This window comes from Lethenteron reissneri, unplaced genomic scaffold (genome assembly GCF_015708825.2).
Source record: "Lethenteron reissneri isolate LAM-NWPU_2019-01 unplaced genomic scaffold, ASM1570882v1 scaffold_1384, whole genome shotgun sequence".
NCBI lineage: Eukaryota > Metazoa > Chordata > Hyperoartia > Petromyzontiformes > Petromyzontidae > Lethenteron > Lethenteron reissneri.
The window spans coordinates 1-15,206 of NW_026891096.1; the positions used below are offsets into that span (position 1 = coordinate 1).

At 49.2% G+C, this 15,206-nt stretch overlaps 1 pseudogene; it reads left to right on the forward strand.

The window, feature by feature from the left end:
• Positions 1-2,788: 2,788 nt before the first annotated feature.
• Positions 2,789-9,271, forward strand: LOC133362142 (F-box only protein 43-like; annotated as a pseudogene).
• The last annotated feature ends 5,935 nt before the right edge of the window (positions 9,272-15,206 follow it).

Genomic DNA, 15,206 nt, shown 5'->3' on the forward strand with positions numbered 1-15,206 from the left:
TCTCTCACTCTCCCTCTCACCGCTCTCCCTCCCTCACCGCTCTCCCTCCCTCACCGCTCTCCCTCCCTCACCGCTCTCCCTCCCTCTCACCGCTCTCCCTCCCTCCCTCACCGCTTCCCTCCCTCACCGCTTCCCTCCCTCACCGCTCTCCCTCCCTCACCGCTCTCCCTCCCTCACCGCTCTCCCTCCCTCACCGCTCTCCCTCCCTCACCGCTCTCCCTCCTCACCGCTCTCCTCCCTCACGCGCTCCCTCCCTCACCGCTCTCCCTCCCTCACCGCTCCCCTCCTCACCGCTCTCCCTCCCTCACCGCTCTCCTCCCTCACCGCTCTCCCTCACCGCTCTCCCTCACCGCTCTCCCTCCCTCACCGCTCTCTCCCTCACCGCTGTCCCTCCCTCACGACTCTGTAGAGGACGTGAAACTTTGATGAATTTACCTCAGAGTCGCGTGGTGGGTGTCGAGGCCTAGCACCGTGCAGAGCCTCCGGCCTCGCCTGATTTTGCCACCCGGCTGACGCTGGGTACGGGTGCCGTTCCCCCCCCCCCCGCACTACAATAATACTGTCTAATCGCTATAATTGAATAATCTACCGACCCTATAATAGTAATTGCACACATTGTGGGGGGGGGAGTGAAGAGGACGTGAAACTTTGATGAATTTACGTCAGAGTCGCGTGTTAATGCGTGCGCCTATTTTTAAGGGGAATTAAAAATGGCGTCCACCCCGCGGCGAAGGCGTGGCTACCCGTTGCCAGGGGCAACCGCCGTCCAATGAAAGCGGCGAAGGCGTCGCTACCCGTTGCCAGGGGCAACCGCCGTCCAATGAAAGTGCGTATGGTCCGGCGACACACACACACAGACAGACAGATTCGCGATTTATATATATAGAAAACAATGAAAATTCTCACGACGTTTCGACTGCAACACAATCAATCATCATCAGGTGTGAAATCCACAGCAAGAATTTTTTTATTTTTTATACTTATATTACTTTATTATTTCCCTTCTACGTGACTTTACCGAAAGAACCAAGAATATGAATCCCTGCAGTCACGAAAGCTTTAAATAAAAATGTTTACATCACTTGTACCTGATTGATTTGTGGATTACATTGTCGTCATTTATGATGTAATTTTCGTGATGGAATCGTCGCAGTGAAAGCGCCAGCATTTATTCATTTCGATTGAAAGCATCATAAGAAGCCTCTTGCAAATTAAAGAATCCCGAACAGATTGAAAGACGAATAGGCTAAAATATAGGATGATGCATTTATGAACTCCCCACTGAAATAAGAGAAACATTGGGAAAACATCACTGAATTTTTCCCACCAATCACAACACGCTTGATAGTCAGCTCTTGACCAAAATCACCATTAAATCGTCCCTTGAGAAGGAAGATTATTGGAAATTATTGTGGGTTTATAAATGCGTCGACCCTGTTTGGTACATAACGCGTGTAATATTGTAATCCTGAACGGTTTACAAGAGCGTGGTTACGATCCTTGAGTATTCGGGTGATGTGGCTTTGTTTAACACGCCCTGGAGCAATTAATATACAAACGCTAACACCACCACGCCGATTATCATCATTATTGACCTGCTTCATTCTGTGCCGATGGTTGCATTACATTAATGGGGTCTCCGATATCGGGACCACGTGTAAGTTAGTTTAACACGTAGGCTTTCGCGACCAATATCGTCTATAATGGAGGTTAGATCGCGTAAACATATATAAATATGGCTTGGGCCCCGCAGTTATACAAGTATACATTTACGCGATTTAACCCAAAAAAATCTTCTATTATGGACGTGTAAGTTGATTAGCACGTAGGACATTTAAATCCGGAAAATAAATTATCGCATTGGCAGCTGATCTGCGAAATGTATTCTGCAGCACTGATCATCAAGCCTAAGCAGAGTAAATCTATTGCACTTGAAGTAGTTCACTCTGATTTAAAGCTTTCGTGACTGCAGGGATTCATCTTCTTGGTTCTTTCGGTAAAGTCACATAGAAGGGAAATAATAAAATAAATAAAATAACATAATAAAAAATCGGGCGCTGTCTTTCCGACAGCCCTGTTCTTCACCTGAGGACGGCTGCTTGCGTTGTGGCCGAAACGTCGTGAGAATTGCATTTTATTATGTTTTATTATTTTATTATTTCCCTTCGACGTCACTTTAAGCGAAGAAACCAAGAAGATAGTTCACTCTGACTCAGCCGCTGCTCGTCTCAGCGTTGTGAGTGGCTACCGCAGTCGGCTCGCGCGCTCCCAGACGCTTGGCCCAATCGGACTTGTGTGCACTAGCAAGTGCGAATTGTAGCCTGGTAGGGGTTTGGTTGGACCCTTGTCTGTTGTCGAAAATGTAATCGTGCTCGTTGCGCGGGCAAGCCCCCGCGTCCCAGAGGCGCGGAATTTGAAATTTGAGGCGCCAAAAAAAAAACCCCGTGGCGTAAGGTCTGCAGCGGGGTGGTGTTGCTATGGGTGAGCAACGGCATCGCGATTCACCTCTGCAACGATCTGAACGTACAGCGGTGGGGCTTTTGGGGCTTTGCTCATGGCACCGCTCGACCTGCCTGCATTATATTAAGACCGGTTTATTGTGCAGTTAGATATTTGCAGGGTTAAGTTAAATAAAAAAACTTTCTCCCCTGGTTTGGTTTTGGGTAAATCTGAACAGCAGATTAAAAAGCATTTGACTTTTTCACATGGCTACGCATTTGTTAACCCGAGCGCGTTTGTTGCCTTTTGTATTTTTGTTCAGGCAACGTGGACGAGAGGGTGCTCCAGAATGTCATCGAGGCCTGAGTGGCTGACCGGCTGGCCCATCGGGCCGCCCCACCACGTCCCCAGCCGTGCAATCTTCGCCGGCACTGACCCGTGGAGGGAACGCGCGAGTCCAGCGTGAGCCCCAGGGCCGTGACGCAGCTCCCCGTGGCCAAGACCGGCGGCCTCGGCACTCAAAAGCGGTCTCCCGCGCCACAACAGGATGATGGCATCAAGTCGGACAGGACCGACAGCGATTCATGCAGCTACACGGATCCGAGTGGCCTTGAGGAGGACGAGGAGGGCTTCTGTGACTATAGAGGCGTGCGCTGGACCGTGCGGCGGTGCACGAGGACTCGGGCCTGGGCTCCAGCGTCACTGACGACGCACGGTGTCCCGTGAGGCAGGCGGCGAGGGGTTGGATGCTCCGGGCAGCTCTGTCAGAAGTTGCCCGGGATCGGACGCGAGCGTGGCGGCGTGGTCCCGAACATCCGTGGACTTGGACGACTCTCCCTTCCTGCCGGCTGTGACGAGCAGCTGGAAGCGAGACGAGGACTCTGCGGATTTGGCGAAAATCCGGCCGACATAACTTTGCTGCAGGGGAGCGTAACACCCTGGATGAACTTTTGGGCAAAAAGGCAGAGGCCCGTCGAAAGCGGCGTGGGCATGGGGACAGAATGCGGTGGTGCCGTGGGCACGCGGCGACCGGACGTGTCCGGCCACGTTGCCCTCCCCGACGCCAGCTTGTTCTCGCCGACTACGGAGAAGCGAGACTCTGGAATCAGACTCACGCCGAACTCCTCCATCCTCGACTACGGCGACGACGGCGACACGAGCGGCCGCGACTCTCTGGATGGTGCCCGCGCGTCGACGTCGCTCTCCGCCGCCATTCCTGAAGACGCCGCAGCCAAACCGCAGGGGCCGCGAGCGCGGCGCCAGTTCCGTGGTCCGCACGCCAGTGACGGCGCTCGCGCGCACGTTCAACCTGGACCCGTCATCCCCCGGCGGCTTGCGGTGCTCTCCCTCGCTGGGCTGGCAGGGACGCGGTGCCAGGCTCTCCCCGCGGTCGACGACGACGGCAGCTTTCGCTGCGTTTTCCTCGGAAAGGGGCCAGCGTCGTTACGGAGGGCGGCAACGACGCGGATGAGCGCAGCCTGGACGGCTCGGGCGACGACCTCACGCCGGACCTGTGGCCACGTAGCCGCAGACTGGGCCGCTTGCAGAGCCCTCTACCATCCGCGAAGGCGGCTCCCGGTCGGACGTCGATGACGGCCGGGCGAACGTACAGGTGGCGCGGCACGCGGAGGAGGCGGCGGCGGCGTCCGGGTCGCCGAGCTGCCGTCGAGTTGGTGAACACGCGCAGCCAGCGGAGGATGGTCACGGCGAGAGACGGCGTCGCCAGTGCCCGCCTTGAGAAACGCCGCCGTGCACACGGCGCCCCCGTGCGTGTCGCGCCATGCCACGCCACCCACGCGCGCTGGCGTGGTGAGCGCCGATGCGGTGCTCACAGCCCGCCCTGAGGCTGCAGCAGGAGGTGGCGTGGCGGTTCTGTCAGGGCCTGCAGGAGGCCACGCCTGTGGGGGCTTCGGGTCGAGCATCGACGTCGGCGTGGAGGCACAGGTACCCGTAGGGCATCGTGACTCTCTCCGGTGCTGTTCATGTTGTTTCAGGGTGTTCTTGAGAGGCCACTCTAAGCACATTTCATCTATTCAGATCAATATTTTTACATAGTATTTTATATTTTCTCATTTTATCCCAATTGAGCTATTTTTGGCATGTCATAAGACATAATCCATTGGTAACTTGCTGAGCAATGCACCTCTTTGTGTGAACGAATAGCTCACGGAATCAGATACCACAAAGTTACCTCTGGTCCACATAGTTGGGGGCAGCACTTTCCCACCTGTGCTATCACTGAAAATATTTTGAATTCTCAGTGCTTGGAATTGTCAAATTTAGTGAACAACCAAATTTTATGCTGTGTCTTTTTGTACAGTCTTCGGTTCTTCCACCAAGAGCAGGAACTCTCTGCCCTTGAGATCCCAGTTTTATAACAGGCAGCTGGCTGGATTACAACCCCAGGATCTCAGCAGTTCCAGCTCCAAGTTCTGACCTGAGCCACCCAGTCGCCGCCTAACATAGAGATAGTTTTTATGCTAAAAATACGTGAATTGAATCCTACCTTTCAGGATTGACCCTTTACATTCGACGCTAAATATTTTCTGCTGTTACATTGAGGTTAGCGGAGCCAACATAATTGTACTAAAAAAGTCTGAAGCAATCCAAACGAGGTAGTTAAATCAAGTGATATTTAAAAACACTTCTTTTTTAAACACGCTTTAATGAAATGTACCGTACGAGTAATGGCAGAACTTCACGACTCGAGGAAGTGGCCCCGAAGCTTGCCACGGCGTAAGGGACCGTGGTGATTTACAGCCAACGTGAGTTGATTGTGGGCAATTAGACCCAAGCCGAAACACAAGATATACAAAAGATTGTTTAAAAAATATATATTTTTAATGCTAGAATATAGTATTGTCATCAGTATGACATACGTATACCCAGTTTGCAGTCGATACCACATTGGGAAGTGGGGTAAAATAGAGTTACAAGATTTGAGGATACGGCAATAGACAGAGTTGAGGATACAAGAGACAGTGTGAGTTAAATGAAAGCGTGTAAAAAGAGAAGATAATCAGACCATGAAACATCAATTGTGATTTAACACGTGGGAGGCTTTCGCGACCAATATCATTCATAATCAACGTTTTTGGGTTTAGATCGCGTTATTTATTAATGTGTCGTAACCCTCCACCACCCGACACGGCCAATCAGTAAAAAAGTGTCACGTTGACAGAAGACAAATAGTTCACTGCTTTAGCCCACCGGTGTGTTGAAGCGAATTGCCCGATGATGCTGGATGCAATTACCAGCGAAACGTCGTACTACTCAAATTGTAAATGTTGTGGTTTCACGCTTCAACACACCGGTGGGCTAAAGCAGTGAACTATTTTGTCTTCTGTCAACGTGACACTTTTTTACTGATTGGCCGTGTCGGGTGGTGGAGGGTTACGACACATTTATAAATAACGCAGCGATCTAAACCCATAAACGTTGATTATGAATGAATTATGATATTCAGCAAATCACCATGGCTGTGTAAATGCCAACTAAATGAAGCAATCTATGTTTTATATGGAGCGTCCTTTATTAACCCTGCAAAGCATCACTGCTGCGGGTCGAGGGGTGGTCATGCAAACAAAACATCTGTCTTGTGTTGAGTGTGCTTTCACAAGCAGGTGTGCTCGACTGTTTAGTTTGGATAGCATCCAGAGGGCTTCACAATATCCATATTTCATTCTCAAAGTGTTTAAATTCTGCTAGACTATTTCATTTAAATGTGGGATTTGGAAACCAGATTAAGAGAACTTACACCAGAAAGACGTAAACGCTAAAAAAAATAGTCGTCTACATCAGGCCCCTAAAAGCACAAGGCAGCCGCAGTCAGCATCGCTGGCTCTGCTTTAGTAATGATTCTTCACATTTTTAAATCCTTTATATTAAGTTCACTTGCTTGCTTGCTTGCTTGCGCGCTTACGACCGTGCAAATCTTTCGGTCGTTTTTTAACCCACTTCCCGTGATCCAATCGAGCTGACATTTTGCACACAGACTCGTTGTGCGTGACAATTTATTTTCGTGAAACATTTTTTACAAAATTTTACACTTTTTAGGAATTTTTTTTTTCATATTTAATTTAAAATACCAATGTGATAAAAATGAAACTCTTACTCAAGAAAAACTGAAATGAATAATAAAATAAAACCGATGCCACGCATATAAAGGATTTATAGTGAAAAACGTTGTTTTTACGGGTTAATTTTTGGTGTGTACTATTAAACTATAAAATCCACTTGCAGGTTTAGTCTCGCAAAAACACACACAACCAACCAAGCGGTGACTGGCACTGCCGTCCGTCCTTGTGGTGGTTGCTCGCCGAACAATCGCATTGGGACGTGCCACGTGGTTTGAACGTTGCCGCGTGCTGATTGGCTCTCCCGTTTCTTCCCGACGGCAGCCCGGCGCAGCTCAACGACGCGATGAAGCAGGCGCTCGCTTCCGTGCCCGTCGCCCTGAGGGAGAGCCCCTCGCTCAAGCAACTCATTGGACGTGAGATGGGCTGCAAGTTCCTCGACATAATCGCCGCGCTGGAGGAGAAGGGCCTCAGGCGCGTGGTGTGCCAGCTGCTTGGCTACCTGTCGGCGGCGGACCACGACAGGTACGCAAGTGGTGGGGCCCACACCCTCCGGAGGCTGCTCTGGCCACAAGCGGGAATGAGCCATTTAGACTCGCTCGCTCCCCTTGCCTGTGGTCATAGCAGTTAATGTACCATAACTTTACCACACTGTGTCATCAGGTGGGACCGTCACAGCCAGATTTGCTGTATCAATACATGGGCTGCAAGATTTGCTGTGTCAGTACAGCGAAAGATTTGCTGTATCATTACAGCAAATGTGGCTGTGACGGTCCCACCTGATGACGGAGACTTGTGTTGCCTCCGAAACGTCGTGATGTTTATTATTTTATTTTTATTAATTTTAATTTCATTTTTTTACCTACATGGTGACTTTACCGAAAGAACTAAGAGTTTGAATCCTTGCAGTCACGAAAGCTTCAAATCTAGAAATTACCACACTGGTCGGTGCCGGTTGGTGAAGGCTCCCCAGGACTGCTTGAGATATCGATTCTCACGTATATGATCTGCTGCCAGGTTCATTGTGTAGTGTGCCTACTCCTGTGCTACTACTTCACCACTTCTAATAGCAATATTGCTATTTATTTGCCCAATAAAGTCTCACAACTCGGGACTGCTAACTCTGTTGTGGGGACAGGTGAAAGGCACACGTGGCTAAGTGGTACGTGTCTTGCGGCAGGTTGTGCCAAGTGAGCGCAGTGTGGCGCGCTGCCGTGGACTGGGGGCGGGCGCTGAGGCTCTTGACTCCCAAATCGGTGCCCGTGATCTGGCACAAGGTACGTGTGGGGCCAGTGAGCGTCTACGACTCCAGCCGCTTGGTGTGCGGCCACGCAGAAGTCACGTCATTTACGTGAGGCTTGAGCTCATTTTACACTTATTGATGTGAATTGAAAGTGATCAATTCTCAGAACCGTGTTTTAACAACGCAGTACAACACGGCAAAATCTGAATGCAACATGATGTCAGCTGTAACCATGCACAGTGCTCCATAGGTGGCACTAAACCCATTCTACTTAAAGCATACATTAGGAATCTTCATTTATCCTGGAGATGTCAAAGTGGGGACAAGGTCACATGACAATTAGCCAATGACCATATTCAGCCCATGATCCATTCACTGAAATCTATTGCAGTGGGGCAGCAGTGGAGACGTTCGTTGCGGGCTGCTTGAGCGTAACCTCGTCGTGACTCTTCCCTCCCCAGGAGAACGTGCCCAACCCGTGGGCGGGCGACGACGTGGCTGACGCACGTTGGCACCAGCCGGTGCCCAGGGGCAGTCCCTTGGCACCGTCCGGCCAAAGCCTCGCGACGCCGTCGCCCACGAATGGGCAGGCAGCGAGCAGCCGAGCGAGCAGCCAGCACGAGCGCTTCGTGGCGGTATGGAGACACTTGTGATGGGGGGGCAAGGCGATAGTGATTCTGTCATGTGATGGAAAATACGAATAAGCTTTTCCCCTATTCTGGCAATAAAACAGGTGTTAGGATGTTCAAATATCAAATAGATACCCACTGCAAGGCATCAAGCCGCATTAACCACACGTACTTGTGGGAAACATGAAATGTTATTGTCAATTCACCTTAATTTATTTTTACTCGAATACTCGATGTTAAATTCTATCAGGTACGGGGAAGTAGAAACTGCATTTCCCATAAATATAAATATGCTAAATTCCTCTTGATATGCAAATTCTTTTGCCAAGACGCCCTTTTTCCCCCCCCTTCCAACCCAGCTTATATACATGCTCCAAGCGCGTGTGCTGTTTCATTCAGACGCTGTCGCCTCGACAGACCTGGTTTCACCTGAGGACGGCTGCTTGCGTTGTGGCCGAAACGTCGTAAGAATTATTTTATTATGTTTATTTTTATTATTTTATTACTTCCCTTCTACGTGACTTTACCGAAAGAACCAAGAGGAAGTAGAAACTAGGTGCCTCCACTTCAGACACGACAATATATCCCTTCAACGCTTTGTCATCGCGCCCTTCTCTCTCCGTCCACCGCCGCAGGTGGGCCGCACGCTCCACAGCGACGAGTCGCTGCGCAAGTGCCCGCGCTGCCAGTCTCCGGCGCGCTTGCGCCGCGCGGAGGAGCGGGCGCTGTGCACGCGGGAGTCGTGCGCGTACGACTTCTGCGCGACCTGCTGGTGCCCGTGGCACGGGTCACGCCCGTGCAGTCCCGCGCGGACGGCGCGCCGGGGGCCGTCGGAGGCGCTGCCCGGCACCAAGCGGAGCAAGCGCAACCTGAGGCGGCTGTGACGCGGCGGGGCCCGGGGGGGTTGGTGGCGGTGGGCAGGAGGAGAGCTGCCAACTCGGACGTTTCATTTCTTCCGCCGAGAGATGTTTGAATGTGCGCCACACCGGCTATGGTCACGACCCCCGCCACCGCCACCACGCCCCCCCCCCACCGCCCCCCAACCTGGACACGCCTGTGGACACCTGAAGTCGACCGGGTTAGGTCGATGGACTCGGTGCCTGCGTCGCCTTCGTGTTGTCGGCCTCTCGACGAGGTCACTGGCTACTTTTATCGAGGACTAGGTGAGAGATTGAGAGGAATGCCTCTATTGCTAGTGTGACCTGGGTAAGCGACATTAGTTTTTAAACTAAATACAAAAGTCAGTCCTAAAGGAATGAGTTTTACATTTAGAAATGAAAGAACATGGGATCCAGCTGCTTGTGAGATCCCTTCAAGTGATCTCCTCGCCACACGACCAGCACGCACAACACTTCGCTATCGCACGTCCTGCTGTACAGATGTTCATCGTATGCCGATCAAACCGAAATGTTTAATTCTCAGAGCTGGAAATTTGGAAGATTATGTGAAAAGCCAAATATAATGATGGTTTTCGTGCATACAATGTGTTAACTTACCTGTGCTGTGCATTATCTGATGTACATATCAGATTATGATGGCAAACGCGGTTAAATGAAGTGAATACCAAGGGTTCGTGAATTTCGATTCGACCTATGAGATGGTCACCTCCTTTCGCCAAATAGGTTCAGAAGGTGGCATTTTCGGGAAGAAGAAGAAAACACGAGGCCTTGTGGTCTAACGAACGTGAATATGACGTGAATCGCAGGCTGCGTATGTACGCACGTGCCCGCATCTCTCCTCCCATCGCGTGGCTCGGCTCGGGATGGAGTTGGATTTTAAAGCGCGTCGCTGAAGAATTCCTGGCGCCGACGTGCGGAGGGGAAGTTGTCCGCGTCGCCGCGAATGCGTTGGGCAGCTAGCGCCTCGTGTGCACTGGACAACGGACGGCACATCTGTCGGCGCGTATTGGTGATGCTCGCGGGATGACAGACTGCACGAGCGCGATCAACAAACGCCGCCTTTGCGCGCGAAGCGTTACGTGGAATGGAACGGTGCTGACACGGCTGTCGTTTCCGTCGTGGCTCCTTCGAGCACGGAGGAACATTGGGAACGTTTGTCGTCTTGCCACTGAATACCGTCACTTTATTAGGAAGAATGTGTTGATTGCAGTCGTCGAAGTGTTCTCTGTCATTGCCTCAAGGCCAGTTGGTGGGTTGGCCGCAGTTGGTGAGATGTTAGAAGGTTAAGAAACTTGACGGTGGCCACCCGCTTGGCACGGTGTTACTCACGGTCGTGCAAAGCAGTCGTGGTGATTACCCAGCGGTAGCCGGCGATGATCTCCTTAAGAGACAGCCGCTGTCACAGTATGCAGGCTGCGTGTGGACAAAGCGAGCGGCACTGCACACGGTGTTACAAATGTTCAAAGGGTGACGTTCTGAAGGGAGTTGACATTCTGCGCCCTATCTGGAGCAATGAAGACTGACCAGCATTGGAGCTGATGTGCGTGTGTACAGCACTGCTTGGGCAATCCCTATGTAAGTCGCGGTGAGCGTCACCCGATGTGCTCAGGATAAGGATGACACGTGCATTAATGCGTTATGTATATAATTCTGCAATCGTAATCGCATGTACGGTGTAAACTTGAGCTTTGTATTTGCCTGGTTAGTGTTTGTAAAGGTTCGGAGTTTTTGGTGAATCTGGATCATCTGGTTTCTGTCGACCGAGCGGCGTCATGCGCACAGCCTCATTTCCCCAAGGTCTTTCGATTTAAAGCTTTCGTGACTGCAGGGATTCATCTTCTTGGTTCTTTCGGTAAAGTCACGTAGAAGGGAAGTAATAAAATAATAAAAATAAAACATATTTTTATTATTTTATTACTTCCCTTCTACGTGACTTTACCGAAAGAACCAAGAAGATGAATCCCCAAGGTCTTGTTCACAATTTGAACGCAAATTTTAATCCCATAGTCCACATTTAGACGAATGTTTATGCGATCAAGATGCTGTGAATGGCCCAGTGCCTCCCACGTAGTTACTGGAAAAGTAACAACTTTAAAGCCCAATTTTAACCATTAAATATTGTTAATGTCCTCACATGGCTCCTCAGAATAACGGATTAGTCATTTTAATCTGTTCGTTTTTTTCTTATTGAATAGTATTCCCTCTCTGAACCGTTCCGGAGATGCTGGTGAATAGCCAATGTCGCGGAGAATGAAAACCGATCATTTTAATTAATGACCTTAAATAATCAATCTCGTCACTTTATCACATTCTTCCTCGGTCACTTGATCTCATCACTTTCCTGTCTGTCTCGATGCAGGCGTGCAGCGTTCCAGATGCGATTCAACGGATAGGCCAAAGTCACGGACAATACATTCGTGAATAGGCGAGGGAACGCTGTTTAATGTTGTTAAGTCGACTTGAGACATTGCTGTGCCACGTGCCTTATGCGCCTTTGTGTGTATGTGTCTGTGAGACGGGCAGTTTCCCATCTCTGCATCGCTGCCTTGCCACGTGGACCGACCCTTGTTCTGCTTCGGCCCGACCCACTCGGCCTTTTACGTGAAAGACCGTGACAACCCCTTTCAAGTGAAACCGCTTCTAATAGTTGTAACATTATATTGCCCACCAACCCTGGGGTCGGTCAGAGCTTTGCAGCATTTGAGAAATAAGTAAGTTTGTAACCTGTTTCTATGCAATGATTAGTCCTATCGGTTGCAATAAACTTGCTTATTTCTCCTAATCTAAAATGTATCTGGAGGCAAGGATTTGGACTTTATTTTAATGGTTGGACTTGAAGCTGAAAAACTGCGAGTATGAGAGGCCACTCGTGACACGTGATGAATGTATTTTCATACAATCACTTTTTTAATGTTTTCTTTGTGTTGCCGTGAATGCTCAAAGAAATCCGAGTGAAGGTTTTTTAAAATTAATTTATGATGTGTGATATTGTACCTTCATTTACAGCGTGCAGTTTTAATAAAGTGTCGTTAAATTTCGATTCAAAGCTTTCGTGACTGCAGCAGGGATTCATATTCTTGGTTATTTCGGTCAAGTCACGGAGAAGGGAAAAAATAAAAAATAAAGTGTCATTCATTTCCTTTGGTGGTAATGGCCGTGAATTGTGCAATATCGACGTTAAACAATTCCCAGAGCACACGTGCACTAATGCGTCTGTGGTGGTCCCTTAATTATAATTAAGATAATGATCTTACACTCTTCTTCCTGATTGCTTGCCAATGCCATCCAGTGGGAGCCTTCAAAGCTTCTGGCCTCATTCCGCCATCATAAGAATCATAAGAATCATTTACATTTGTGATGCGAATCTCATCCAAGGATCCCAAAGCGCCATCTCGTGTTCTGTCGACCGCCCCTTCCCCCCATGGGCCTCAGTTCTGTTGTTCATCTCACCTGTCTCTTCGTCATCAACGTTTTTGGGTTAATTGGCTGTGTCGGGTGGTGGAGGGTTACGACACATTTATACTTATGCGATCTAACCCAACGTTTATGATTTCGATTTAAGTGCTTTCGTGACTGCAGGGATTCATCTTCTTGGTTCTTTCAGTAAAGTCACGTAGAAGGGAAATAATAAAAGAATAAAAATGAAACGTAATAAAATACAATTCTCACGACGTTTTGGCCACAACGCAAGCAGCCGTCTTCAGGTGAATAATATTGGTCGCGAAAGCCGACGTGACACATTCTGGTGGTGCCCTGCTCACGGCCATTCATTTTATGTGTCACTGTAATTTGCATCTGTTGTCTTGGTTTTAATTCTCAAATCTTCTGATTGATCATTTCGTCCCTCGCTACGTTCGAAATCATTGCTTGCTCTGGTATACTTATATGGAATAAGCTGGATGTAAGCACAGTTCTGATATAAACAACATTTCACTGGTGGAGATATTCACAGGGCACCTGATACAAGTGCACTTTGGATGGACTTGCATGCAAAACGTGCTTTTATCCAGCTCATACTGAAATACTATCATAACCCATTATTACTGAAACAATGACATGTAATTGTTCTAAACAATGTACCAATTTTATATTCGCTAAACTTGACCGCAAACGCCTTTCTCTGGCAGTCGTAACAGCGCCCAGCAGACGGCGGCACTTTGACAGCCACAAGCAGCGCTCCACATGGTCCAGTGCCGGAGATGGACATTCCACGTTCCTGCGCCGGGGGACCTGGTTCAGTGGGACAGCCGCTGATGATGTGTATGCACCACGTGGTACAGGCTGACAATGTCCTGCTCGTTTCAGCAACCCCAGAGGCACGGACGGTGGTGATGACACCAATGCTGTTGCTCTTGACGTTGATGAGGATGCTGCTGCTGCTGATGATGATGATGATCCTGCTGATGAGGCGCAGTCCGTGACCCTAACACGACTTGAACTCAACCTCGCAGTTGGGTGTTTCCAACTCTCTACAATATAACATCCTAGGTAATGTACGTAGTGCTGATAAGCAACTGGATTTCTATTGTCGTTTTGAGCTCCGTATGCTTAGATCGCTCCTGGTCACCCTTGCACAAAGAGACGTTAAGTTTCAATTGATTCCTGGTGAAATTCAAGCGCTTGCGAATTTGAGACCTGAGTTTGACTCCCGGTCATGGAAATGGACAGTGGCGAATTGTATCGGAATAGGTGACGAGCCAAGCAACATCCCACCACCCCCCACGTCACTAGTTTGCACTGACCGGCGTGGTGAAGTATGGTCAAACTAACCCCATGACCGGCGAGGCCTTCATCCAACAGTGGACACAGAGCTGTACATTTCGATTTAAAGCTGCTTCCGTGACTGCAGGGATTCATATTCTTGGTTCATTCGGTAAAGTCATGTAGAAAGGAAATAATAAAATAATATAAATATATAACAATAAAAAATTATCACGACGTTTCGACTGCAACACAAGCAATCATCGTCAGGTGTGAAATCCACAGCAAGAAAATTTGAAAATTTGAAAAAAATTCTTGCTGTGGATTTCACACTTGACGATGATTGCTTGTGTTGCAGCAGTCGAAACGTCGTGAGAATTTTTATTGTTTTATATTTCTATTATTTTATTATTTCCCTTCTACGTGATGACTTTACCGAACGAACCAAGAAGATGAATCCCTGCAGTCACGAAAGAAGCTTTACATCGAAATCCTCCCAGGTCCGTCGCCATCTCTCGCGGCCCCAGTGCCGCGCTAATCGTCCGTCTCACTCCTCCCAACGCGCGCGGGCCGAGCTCAGACGAGACCGGGCGCATTCAGGGTGATACGGTCGTAGGCCATGCTTGCAGAGACATGACGCACATTCATATGTAAAAATCAAGATTCTACTCTACTGCGGGAGGTCAACACTCATGAAAACGTTTATTCTGGACTCCTGGTTGAGTCCCGAAAGAGTGGCATTAAACGTGCATAAATATATTATATATATATTTATGCATGACAGACAGACAGACAAATAATCCCTGATGGGCAGTGTGGAACTGTTGTTCCTACCTGCTGTGTACACGATCACGTGACTTGAGGTAGCCAGGTAGACAGCCCCCTTCACTATCGGACCCTCCCCTAGGCCCCTCCCCTGACACCCCCCCCCCCCCCTCAGGCCCCTCTCCTGTCTCCCCCCTTCCTTAGGCCCCTCCCCTGACTGACCCTCCTCCCTTAGGCCCCTCCTCTCTCCGTACCGGCAGGAGGTCTCCACCAATCAAAGAGCTGTTTATATTATATATATATTTATGCACGACAGACAGACAAAAAATCCCTGATGGGCAGTGTGGAACATATTGTTCCTACCTATATAACGAAAAATCAGTTTAAATAATTACTAAGAACTCGTGATCCCAATTATTGAAACAACTACCAAAAGCATTTTTTAAACATGACT